Genomic DNA, 14,037 nt, shown 5'->3' with positions numbered 1-14,037 from the left:
GAAGAGATAGAGAGCATACCCGCTAGCAGCTACAAGTGCACCATGGTGCTCTGAGTTTTCTGCGGGTAAGGGACGTTAGCCCCAGGGTGCTCTGTGCTGATGACCCCTGGAATAGACCAAAATATACATTCATAATAACTTTATGACTTACACAATTCACAAGTCTCCGAAAAAAAAGTACAAAACTCGAGACAAAATATTCCGGAGTCGTTTTTGATGTAATTGTGAGTTTGTTCGACCCTTCATCTTTAATCCATATCATACATCCAACAGGACATTATAATATTGACAACGAACAATATCCAAGCCCTAAAATATTTAGTTTAAGTTGTGCACCTTAGCTGTTGTGAACTAAACGGTCGGCGTATTCAAAGTAAAATAATAATAAATTCGGAATATGTATGGTAAGACTTTCCTGTGTTAAATTTCAACGTACCTCGTTTACATGTTTCGACTTATTTATGGGTCATCTTCAGAACTGGTCGTTGCTGGTCTTGGCGCCACTTGTTCTGTTTCCTGTGAGGGTGTGTTCCTGTGGTATAGTGTAGAGTCAAAGAGTGTGTGTGTTTTGAAGTTGAGTTGTGTGTTGAGAATTTCGTTGGGGTGTGTTTTTGTGTGTCTGTATATTTCATATTGTTCTAGTGTGTTTAGTTTCTGGCTTTTTGGTTAGATGTGTAGTATTTCCATGTCTGTGTTGATGTCTCTGTGGGTGTGGTTAGCATTTGTGATGTGTTCTGCATATGTGGAGGTGTTTTGTAATTTTGTTATGGCTGTAATGTGTTCTTTGTAACGTTTTGAAACGATCTGCCTGTCTGTCCTATGTAGAAGTTGTTGCAGGTGTTACATTTGAGATGTATAATAATAAATGTTATTTTTCAATCCGAAATAAGCCCATATAAAGGCCTACTTCCTTTATTTTTTCTTTGTGAAACACTGTAAGATTGATCGGTTCCATTACTTTTGTCTATCATACTGTCATGAAATGTGATAACTTGAATATAGGAGTCAATATTTAGAACCTTTCGTCAGATGGGAGATTTACTTCACAGAATGACGTCAGAGAACACAGTGTTGACTCGAGCAGGAAATGTTTATACAGTGTAAACGAGATCACAGGTTTTCACCTGGGTCAGCATCGATCTAATTTCATGCGACGCTTTCGTGCAATTACCTTTTGAGACAAAGACAAATCTTTAATGGTAAAAATGTTCGTTTTGTTTTAGCTGGATATTTATAGAAATTTATTGAGGACAGCGCCTGTTAACTTAAAGGGTGTTAGCAACGATAGAAAATTCAGTTTGCACATCTTTCACAAATTTCAGGACTAATATTATTCGTAATACCGTGTGACACAGGATTCAGGTGATAAATGGGAAACATTACCCTAATTGGAAATACAATTTGTGTACAATATATTCACTACCGCAAATGTTCAAAATTTGCTCCATTTACTTGAAGACAGTGCCTCACTCGATCCTGACATTTTCTGTCACGCTTAAAAGTGTTACAGGTGGGATGCTCTGGATAACATGTTTTTTCAAGTCATCTATAGATGTAGGCTCTGTCTGAAAAACGGGCTGTTTCATAAATCCCCATACAAAGAAATCAAGGTCTGGTGACCGTGGAGGCCATGACTGAGGTCCACCTTGTCCGACCCAGTGCACACCGAACGTCTCGTTTAGTTTCTGGCGAACTGTTAGAGCATAAACCAACCTCAAAACATTCAATTATGATTGACTTTGTTGTCCCCTATCGTCAGTCGCCTCTTTCTAGGAATCAACAGCATTCCGAAAAAAAATCTTACGGAATATATTTACATTATTTACAAGCTTTCTCAGTAAAGACGAATTGCAGAGTACATACCTCAACCCATTTCAAGGTCTGAATCATATAAGAGTGCGGAAATAATTTTTATTACATTCATAGTAACGCTAGGTAATAAGCAATTCGTATTTGCAGAGGAGAAATCATTATTTTCTGGTGTGAATTTGCAAAAAGGACAGCAACTAACTGTATTTATTTATCCATTTATTTATTCTAGTTATTTTTATTAATGAATTAAGTTATTTATTTACGTATTTATTTATATATTGATACATTTATATTATGTATATATATATATTTATCTATTTACTTAGGTTGAGTTAAGGTCGTGAAAACTTCAGATAATGTAGAACAACGGTGACCAAAACTCGAGCTGCAGTGATTAGCCTACATGCGACAGACAGCTTATGAAGTAAGGAGACGGAGGAAAGGTACTTGTCATGAAAACTACAACCAGTGGTGGTTCCTGTACTAACATCTTGATCAATTCCGCGTATAAAAATCTCAAGCTTTGCTGTATCAGTAATGTCACTGCTGTCATCAAATAATATACGATTTTTCTTGCTTCTTTTTTTAACCTTCTTCTTGAATATAATCAGGAATTTTCTAAATTCTTCTCTCGATACTTGGTCGAGAAATTCGTAGTTTTTCAAAATTAAAAACTTCTTATGGACAAGTTATTTAAGCTATTTTAATCATTATTCTTTTGAGAAATTCTGTTCTATTAAAAGGCTTTAGAACAGGAAATATTTCAAACCCCATTAGATAGCTGATTCCTTACATTTATTAACGTCATCTTTCTCTTCCTGGCTAAGATTTAAGACATGTCAATTCCTGGCGTTTAACAGTTCGTTGGTACATAATATTGAATCAGTTTTTCTACAATATTATTATTAAATGAATAACTAATAAACAGTTACCATCATCTAAAGATTAAGAAGATTAAAATTGAGATAAAACCTAATAACTTTATCCGTCTAGGGAGAAGATCTAAAAATATCAATATTCATGTACGTACAGAAGAATTATATAAACACATACTTAGTGGTCAGTAATAATAATAATAATAATAATAATAATAATAATAATAATAATAATAATAATAATAAATTATTCTGCATGGCAATTAATAGGCTTATTTCTATATACTCCTAATTGAACCGTTGATCTAAGTAAACATTACATTTTGTCCGACAGAACAACAAAAAAGTTCTCCTTCTCATTCTTTACGAAACTACCTCTTACTGACAGAGTTTGTAGAGCGACATGATACCGCCACTGCTTGCCTTCAGTAAGTGAATGAAACACACAGCAATGTACAGGAAACTCCTCGTACCCGTTTGAATGTCTGTGATTACAAGATGTAATCACGACACCCGCTTTGATCACCGCTGATGTAGAAAAATAATTGAATCGTTCTTTGTTGAAAGGAACTAAGTCCACATTTTTGTCAATTTCATTTTTTATCGATTTGTAATGTAGAAAGCAAGCTGCTTCTGTTGGTACTGGAACGAACTTATTACTCATATTCCTTATGCTTTATTTGAGGTGGTCAATCTTCTCATTCGGTGTTGAAAGGAACTAACTCCTGTAGATAGTGCTTTTCAACACGGAACTACGAAGATTCCAGGTTGGCGGCCCTGTGCTAACAGTATATTCTGCCTCCAATATTTCGCGGGTTTTATGAGTGCAGAGACTGATAGTTGATTACTAGTTGTTTGTCGCATTAAATGTTCAGATTTGATTATTCTGTACTTGATAACAGTATCAGATAATGGAAGACGCAATACACGAGAAATTGTAATCTTATTAGCCTATTACAGAAAGTCTATCCTGAAGAACGAGTTCCAATCAAAGCAAGCAAACTAGGAGATGTGAGGAAAGTTTATCGTTATGTTACTACATCAGGAGATAGCAAAGTTTTCTATGATGAAACATTGCAATGGCCAACGGAACAAAAAGAAAACCTACTTTATTGAAAAAAAGTAATTTATTTGTACTGTTGTTCTGTATTTACCCAAGAATATATTGGTTAATTCAATCAAATAATACGGATATTTTAAAAACGTTGTTTTGTTTTGTGATTATTATCATTATAAAGGTGTATGACTACTGTAAACATTCTTTGTATTTTGTGAAAATAATGTATGTTATACTGCACATGTTTCATAGTTGATTTTTTTTCCTTAAGACATGCATTACAGGTAATTTAATAAATTCCCAATTTGTTTTATAGGCTAAAATGTGTTTAAATTTTTATAAAAAAAAAATCTGTTCCTCCTTTCACTCTTTGAGTCGCTTGATAAACTTCTTGCCCCAGCAACTAAAACTTACCCTAGTACAAACCCTAGTAATGCCGCACTTCGATTATTGTGACGTTTTGTTAAGTGATCTAAGTTCTGAACTGTCAGTCAAGTTACAGCGAGCTCAGAATATGTGCGTCAGATACGTGTGCAACATCCGACGATATGATCACATATCACCGTCCTTTGCAAGTCTCTCGTGGCTCCGACTTAAAGAACGCAGAACTTTACACTCTTTGTCTTTACTCTTTCGAATTCTGCACACCTCAACACCAAATTACCTTTCGTCTCGTTTCTCTTATCTATACTCTAACCACGACGTAAATACCAGATCACTTATCTGTGGCACGCTAAATATACCTCTTTATAGAACATCTTGTTATTCCTCATCTTTTACAATATCCACCTCGCGTCAATGGAATTCCTTGTCACAAAGTATTAGGGGCTGCAAGACAACAAACACCTTTAAGAACAGCTTAAAAGATAACCTTATTAGCATTTCACTCCAATCATACTGATTTAAAATATTACTGACTACACTGCTGCTTTTTTTCTTTAGACATAATCCTGATTGTGCTGCATTTTCAAAATTGTCTCATAATAATCTCTTTCTATTATCTAATATCATTTGAAATATATTAACATTCTATGTATTTTAGTTTAATTCTGCTACACAGTTTATTTCAGTGTTTAATTAATAGTTCATAGTATTTTGTTGTTTAATTCGTAAATAACTCTTGTATACATGTAACTCTCATCTAAATCAAATTGTTGAATTCTTTGTAAGTTCATGCATATGTATATACACTTTTAGCTGGTTCAGTGGAAGAGAAGGCCTTACGGCCTTAACTCTGCCAGCTAAAATAAATCATTAGTATTATTATTATTATTATTATTATTATTATTATTATAAATCATTTCCATTTTGAAAGGAACTAAGTCCAGTGACGTGTTTTCTAGATTAGAAAGATTCTAATGACTGTGAATATTTTTAAGAGTCTAAACTAATTCTGTGTGTCTATATTTTATGTGCACAATATACAGGGACATCATTTTATTTTTACTTCAATTTTTATTGTACCTGAGTTTTTGAATGTACTTCACTCCCACCCCTTCTACTAAGGACGTTCCAACTCCACACAGAACCAAGACCGCAGATAGTAAACAGTACTGAGTTACTGAGTATAGTACGTTCCAGAAATATGTTCGCGTTTTCCAGTGACGAAAGAGCTTTCAATATTGAATCATATTTTCGCACAGGTACTGTCCGTTTGCCTACGTCGCATCCCGATTTCCCCCACCTGCTTCTGCTCGCCCCTCTGTAATAGCTGGGCTGTCTCAGCTCTTTTCTGAAAACATTAATTTCTCTTAGGAATTGGAAGTTTACGTAATATTATACAGCTGTTTAATTTAACTTAAATAAAAGGGCCTCGTTAAGTAATTAACTGTCACGTGATTTCCTCCCTTTCTACAATCCTGCGGCATAACCACTTGGACGGACAGTAGATAGCATGTCTGAGTAATTTTATATTTTCGGGTCGGGCAGAAGTGAAGATTGAATTTACAGTACGTAGAGTAGGTACAGAATTATTTCAACATGAGTTACTAGTACGAAGGACGAAACTGGCAATTGGAATTAGATGCAATAGGCTACAGTGCGATAATATGCACAAAAGAACTGAAGCCTGTATCAAAATGAACGGCCACCATTTTCAAAATGGTGTTTAAATATTCATATTATGATTATTTTTCAATTTAACTTCTTTCTCTATATTGTACGCTAATGTGCTGTAGACAGTATAATATACACTGCATAATGAATACGTTCGCATGGATAACTCACTTCGTGAGTAAAAACACTTATTCTTAATACAGTACTGTACTTTGATTAAAGAAAAACCTAATGAAAATTATCAAACTCAAAATCGCGATATTTCCTAGTTTACGTAAATGGATGAACTACTTTTCTTCCTTCCTATACCTAGTAGAGTGATTTGTGTTTTACGCCAGTATCATCGAACTCCAGTCTTGGAGGGGGGAGCAAGCGGTGTTTCCGGTTCTCTAAAGGTATAGACAGGTTAATATTAAAAATGTTAGTAAAAATAAAATGATGTCCCTGTATTTTTGTTTAATCTTCGATAGATTACTCACAGTACAGTTTTTTTCGATTACCTCAAAACTTTGAAAAGTGGATTTGGTTCCTTTCGACAGTAACCGATTCAATTGGTAAAATGATGGGATAGATGACAGTGGAGCCCCCATCAAAATTACTTCCTCTGCAGGGCTTATAAATTCCGTCTGGAATCTCCGAAATTAGAATCTGATCTTGGGTATGGAAAGTCGTTGCTTTAGCCGTTCGATTAACTGCAGACATTTCATTTATTAATATGTGCAAAACATTGATAGCGTTGCTAGATTTGATTTTAGTTGCAGATCGATGGTATGTCTAGTCTCGCGAGTCTGGCACATTTCCACATAGCGCAACGCCGACAAGCGCCGAACCAGAGTTCCTAACTTGCTTACAGACAAAGCCCGGGGGATGTCACTGTTCCAAGGGATGCGATTTTATTTCCTCGTAAAGATTTTATGCAAACACATCCCAATTTTCAATTCACATTCGTATCGGGTACTATAATTTTAAAAATATATTCACCTTCACATTCTTTTTATCACGAGTGGACTGCTGTGATTGAATTTTATTTTAAACTCTCTGAGCTTAACACAGACCCATAAAATACGACGTGCGCATTATATTGACAGCAATAAAAATACGAAATAATGAAGATCTTTTATCAGCAGAAAATTTACAGACTGTAAATTTATATCCCATTTCAAACTTTAATAGTATGATAATTAAAATGTAAATAGTATCCTGAATGGTGATGGGTTCTTCCTCGTTACCAAAGCTTATAAAACGGCCCGAGTTCCACTCAGATTATTGTCATTCATTCATTCATTCAGTCATTCATTCATTCATTCATTCATTCCATAGATCTTACATTAGCAATGAAGCTTTAAGATGTGGAACAAGTCAAAATTTTCCAATATTACAATTACAATTTTTACAAATTTTTATAGTTTTACAATTTAGTAATTTTCTACAATTTTGTGCAATTTCTTACAATATTTTGGCGAGAAGTACAGTAGTGAGATGAGGTAAGGTCCGAGGATTCGCCAAAATATTACCCGGCATTTGCCTTTTGGTTGGGGAAACCTCGGAAAAACCCAACCAGGTAATCAAATCAAAGAGGTTGATGCCAAGGACTCGCCATAGACCATCCGGCTTCAGTCCCACGGCTGTGAAAAACCTCGGAAGAAACCAAAGACCAAAGGGGGATCCAACCCAAGCCCGAACGCAGCTCCGGATCAGCAGCCCAGCGAGTCTGCCAACTGAGCTACATCGATGGCTCTACTAAATGTATACAATACATAGCCAATCAGATTATTAAATTTACAAACGCAAACGATCATTCATCAGTTGAACTATATATATAATACAAAACAATAAGTTAATCAAATTTAAGGCATAAAAAATTCAACCAGTTGTGATATATAGAAATTGATAATACATATCATGCAAACTACTTCAAATTACTAACACAAAGTAATCATTTTAAAAGCATATTGAGAGGTAGACAGTCATATTTTTAAAAGTGAAAGAGCACCAATTTATGTCGGAATTAAACAAATTATATTCCGAAATTTAAGATTTTGATTCACGTAAAATATGACCCCTGAATATATTCTAAGCCAGCGTTTCTCAAACTATGGTCCGCGGACCACCTATGGTCCTCGAGTTCTGCCCTTGTGGTCTTTCAAAAAAGGCAGAAGAAAAAATAAAATTCAAACGAATTGCGTATCAAGCTATAGCTGAAAATCTCAGAGTTTGGAAATGGCACATGGCAATCGCCTTTCACTTTTTCTCCCAGTACTAATATTTTATGAAATTTTTACCCTACTCGTCTACCCACTTCCCACTCTACTCTCAGCAACAAAAGAGGGATTGAAAGCACTATGAACGTGCCATCTTCTCCTGTATATCTGGCGCCGAGCTTGTAACCTAGCCAGGGACCACCCGAATTCATAACAGAGTACCAAAGTACAGAGGAACATTTTCATGTATTGATGACTTTATTAATAGTTTTGCCGACACCGAATCTGCACATTAATATGGGCACGTACTGTACGTTGTACACCATTAAAATAAAACGTGCCAAGTTGCATCTTTACTTGTTGAAAGTCGGGCATGTTTCTGCATTATTTTTTTTTATTTGTTTTTCCAGATGACGATATAAAACATTTTAGACTCCGCCTATTTAAAAATCCGACAGGTTTACTTTTTACACTTGCGTGTTTCGTCTCTAAGCGCCGTTTCAATTTCGCGGGATTCATACACTCGTTTGAAAGCACTTCGTAACAAACAACGCACCGAGGTTTTGGTTCACTCTCATTGCCACACCAAGGAAATCCAAGTTCCAAATAACTCTTGTCATATTTACGAAAGTATATTTTCTTTGAATACCTACCACTAGGGCTAGATATTTCTTTAATGGCATTATCTATACTAATAATAAATCTGTAGCCAAAATTTTTCTGGTAATTTTCGATTTTCCAAAAATAATTGGTCCTAACATATATAATTAACCACCCTGAAACCGAAAATCGCTTTTTTGAAATTTTTGTTTGTATGTCTGTCTGTGTGTTTGTTACCTTTTCACGCGATAATGGCTGAACCGATTTCGATGAAAATTGGAATATAAATTAAGTTCGTTGTGACTTAGATTATAGGCTATATGGCATTCAAAATACGTTATTTAAAAGAGGGGTTATAAGGGGGCCTGAAATAAATCGAAATATCTCGCTTATTATTGATTTTTGTGAAATATGTTACATAACAAAAGTTTCGTTAAAATGATTTCTGATAAGTTTTATTCTCTGAAAAATGTTGATAGGACTGATATTTAATGAGATAAATGAGTTATAAAATTAAAATAACTGCAATCTAAGGCGGTGTATTGAAATAAAAAACAAATGACTTCGTCTATAAGGGAAATTGGACACAACAATCGAAAGCTATGAAACATAGCCTACAGACAATGTTTCTGTGTTTGTATGAAGTAATATCAGAAGCTAAATTAACCGATTTGTATAATTAATTATTATTTCATCATTGGAAAGTGTAGTTTCTCTGGATGGACATAATGCTATAATGCTATTACAGTAACTTGTGAGTGAATTGAGGACAGGTAAGATTAAAATAGCTTCTTATGCACAGAAAAACTTGATAGGTTATTCTGTATATTCATTTCCTGTATTTCTTATAATAATGTTTATGAACATATTCATTTTTATCTCAGAGAATTAACGAACAACGAGAGTGTATTGATTTAGTATGCAGTAATAGTACGTTAGCTTAGCAATCCATTATTTTATAACTCAAATTTTAACTAGGCTCAATTGAATCTTGTTAAAATACATAAAATAAATATGCAATAAATGCAATGCAAAAAAATTGAGTAATGAGCCAAGCAGATTATGTTGCGCTATTGTAAAAGTTGTTCCTCCTGAGATTCAAGAGCTCCCACAACAACTTAAAAACTTTCTAATTCGAGTACATCCGTTATCAACACACTTTTTCGTAATATAATATAATATAAACATAATAATAAATCTGTAGCCAAAATTTTTCTGTTAATTTTCGCTTTTCCAAAAATAATTGGTAATAACAATAATTAAGAAACATGTTAAAGGAATTGTCATTGCATCAAATGAGTGGATTCTGGATCAAAATGATCGCATTTTAATATTTTAAATACAATTTAAATTAAGTAACATATTAAACGATTTATCCTTCTATCAAACACGAATGTTCCCTGGATCAAATGTCCTATTTTAATTATGTAATTACTTTATATTTATTTCTAACGGGTGCAGCTTAGCGCACGGGTACGGCTAGTAATTAATATATTTCTTCACACACAGCTTCTTAACTATTAGAACTGCCTAAATGAAGCATATCATGTCCATTTTTTTTTTTTTTCAAAGATCCGAATTGAGGCCAGTTTTCCATTATTTATAATGAGCACTATTTAACAGAGACTTGGACAACTACTAGCGTGTACCACATAAGAAGGATTTCAAACAACTAACTGCTAACAGGCAAGCGATGAATCAACAATGTACAGAATTTGTTATAAGTTACTTGTGATTGGCTACAAAAATATAATTATGAAAGTATTATAATTCATTACTTCTGTTTTAAAATGTAAATATACTGGTATTAAAATATGCTACAAAAATGATAAATTTGCTTTCGAAGAGAACAAGAATAAGGTGGTCCGCGGAACTGTTCTGACTTAGAAAAGTGGTCCCCACTTAAAAAAATTGAGAAACGCTGTTCTAAGCCTATCGAAACGCATTATTATTTCATTTGATGTAGGGTAGGCTGTTTTTCTTTGCTTAACACACAATCAATTGCCTCTGTAACATTATGGATTTATCAACAGTAATCTCACTAAAGTGAAAATCTGAAAGTTAGAATTTATGGTTGTGAAACTTGGACTCTCACTTTGAGAGAGGAACATAGGTTAAGGGTATTTGAGAATAAGGTGTTTAGGAAAATATTTGGGGCTAAGAGGGATGAAGTTACACGAGAATGGAGAAAGTTACACAACACAGAACTGCACGCATTGTATTCTTCAGCTATCATAATTAGGAACATTAAATCCAGACGTTTGAGATGGGCAGGGCATGTAGCACGTATGGACGAATCCAGAAATGCATATAGAATGTTAGTTGGGAGACTGGAGGGAAAAAGACCTTTGGGGAGGCCGAGACGTAGATGGGAGGATAATATTAAAATGGATTTGAGGGAGGTGGGATACGATGAAAGAGACTGGATTAATCTTGCTCAGGATAGGAACCAATGGTGGGCTTATGTGAGGGCGGCAATGAACCTCCGGGTTCCTTAAAAGTCAGTACAGTAAGTAAGCAAGTAAGTAATCTCACTAGAGGTTTTGATTTATCTAGAGAAAATCAGAACTCGGATTTAATTGACTATTACACGATTAGAAGAAAGTATATAACGATTAGAAGGAATGAAGTACTCTAATACAATAAAATATTTATTGACTTACTAAAATTCTATTTCACTAATGTTAGCTTCGCCAAAACTTTTCAACGGATGATTGCAAAGCATGTTTTATAGTAGCGTAAAGAATTTTCAGTTTGAAATGTCGACAAACAAAGAAACAAATGATAGGGAGGTGATAAAAACAGAAGTATATAAAGATTAGAAGAAATAAAATATGTTAAAACAATAAAATAGGTATTCATTGACTTACTAAAATTCTATTTAACTAATGTTAGCTTCACCAAAACGTCTGAACGGAGCCGCAAATTTTCAGTTGACAATCTATGCGGGAAACAAATGACGATGGCAAAGCAAGTTTTATAGTGCCGTAAAGAAATTGCAGTTTGAAATGCTGGCAAACAAAGAAACAATTGCTAAGGAAGTGATAAAAGCAAATAAATGCTAGGAAAATGATAAATATATACAAATGCTAGGAAAGTGATAAAATTGCAGCAATAAACAGCCATGATTTGTTGAAACACATGCTTTCGTACCGTTTTATTGGTAAGAAGTAGTATGACGTAGTAAAAGTGTAAGTCAATAAAAAAAATCCCAGGCCTGACCAGGACTCGAACCCGGACCACTTCCGTGACAGGCTGAAGGTCTGACCATTCTGCCACCTTGGGGTCCCCTGTCTCATGATGTTTGATTGTACACTGTAGCTACCCATGTTCACACTCTAATGATGAGTGATGGCCATAATTTTGTGTACATGAAAATTAGGTCCTGCATATACTTGTGACTGCAATCACCGTTAGATCTGAATAGTTAATTTTACTGCCACGATGCTCATGCAGCTATGTTTTAGATTATACATACATACATATTTACGTACGCGCACACGTACACACATACTCACACACAGAATCCCTAAGGTAGTTGTTGTAGGTAAACCACGATATGTTATTGAATTCCGTCTAGGTTATGCCTTATGTTGATTAGTTTTATCAACGATAGACAGACAGACAGACAGACAGACAGACAGGCAGGCAGGCAGTTAGATAGATAGATAGATAGATAGATAGATAGATAGATAGATAGATAGATAGATAGATAGATAGATAGATAGATAGATAGATAGATAGATAGATAGATAGATAGATAGATAGATAGATAGATAGATAGATAGATAGATAGATAGATAGATAGATAGATAGATAGATAGATAGATAGATAGATAGATAGATAGATAGATAGATAGATAGATAGATAGATAGATAGATAGATAGATAGATAGATAGATAGATAGATAGATAGATAGATAGATAGATAGATAGATAGATAGATAGATAGATAGATAGATAGATAGATAGATAGATAGATAGATAGATAGATAGATAGATAGATAGATAGATAGATAGATAGATAGATAGATAGATAGATAGATAGATAGATAGATAGATAGATAGATAGATAGATAGATAGATAGATAGATAGATAGATAGATAGATAGATAGATAGATAGATAGATAGATAGATAGATAGATAGATAGATAGATAGATAGATAGATAGATAGATAGATAGATAGATAGATAGATAGATAGATAGATAGATAGATAGATAGATAGATAGATAGATAGATAGATAGATAGATAGATAGATAGATAGATAGATAGATAGATAGATAGATAGATAGATAGATAGATAGATAGATAGATAGATAGATAGATAGATAGATAGATAGATAGATAGATAGATAGATAGATAGATAGATAGATAGATAGATAGATAGATAGATAGATAGATAGATAGATAGATAGATAGATAGATAGATAGATAGATAGATAGATAGATAGATAGATAGATAGATAGATAGATAGATAGATAGATAGATAGATAGATAGATAGATAGATAGATAGATAGATAGATAGATAGATAGATAGATAGATAGATAGATAGATAGATAGATAGATAGATAGATAGATAGATAGATAGATAGATAGATAGATAGATAGATAGATAGATAGATAGATAGATAGATAGATAGATAGATAGATAGATAGATAGATAGATAGATAGATAGATAGATAGATAGATAGATAGATAGATAGATAGATAGATAGATAGATAGATAGATAGATAGATAGATAGATAGATAGATAGATAGATAGATAGATAGATAGATAGATAGATAGATAGATAGATAGATAGATAGATAGATAGATAGATAGATAGATAGATAGATAGATAGATAGATAGATAGATAGATAGATAGATAGATAGATAGATAGATAGATAGATAGATAGATAGATAGATAGATAGATAGATAGATAGATAGATAGATAGATAGATAGATAGATAGATAGATAGATAGATAGATAGATAGATAGATAGATAGATAGATAGATAGATAGATAGATAGATAGATAGATAGATAGATAGATAGATAGATAGATAGATAGATAGATAGATAGATAGATAGATAGATAGATAGATAGATAGATAGATAGATAGATAGATAGATAGATAGATAGATAGATAGATAGATAGATAGATAGATAGATAGATAGATAGATAGATAGATAGATAGATAGATAGATAGATAGATAGATAGATAGATAGATAGATAGATAGATAGATAGATAGATAGATAGATAGATAGATAGATAGATAGATAGATAGATAGATAGATAGATAGATAGATAGATAGATAGATAGATAGATAGATAGATAGATAGATAGATAGATAGATAGATAGATAGATAGATAGATAGATAGATAGATAGATAGATTTATTCGTTCCACAATATTCTTACATTTGCTTTATAGTATAGA

Source organism: Periplaneta americana, chromosome 12 (assembly GCF_040183065.1).
Source record: "Periplaneta americana isolate PAMFEO1 chromosome 12, P.americana_PAMFEO1_priV1, whole genome shotgun sequence".
NCBI lineage: Eukaryota > Metazoa > Arthropoda > Insecta > Blattodea > Blattidae > Periplaneta > Periplaneta americana.
This window is presented reverse-complemented; position numbering follows the sequence as displayed.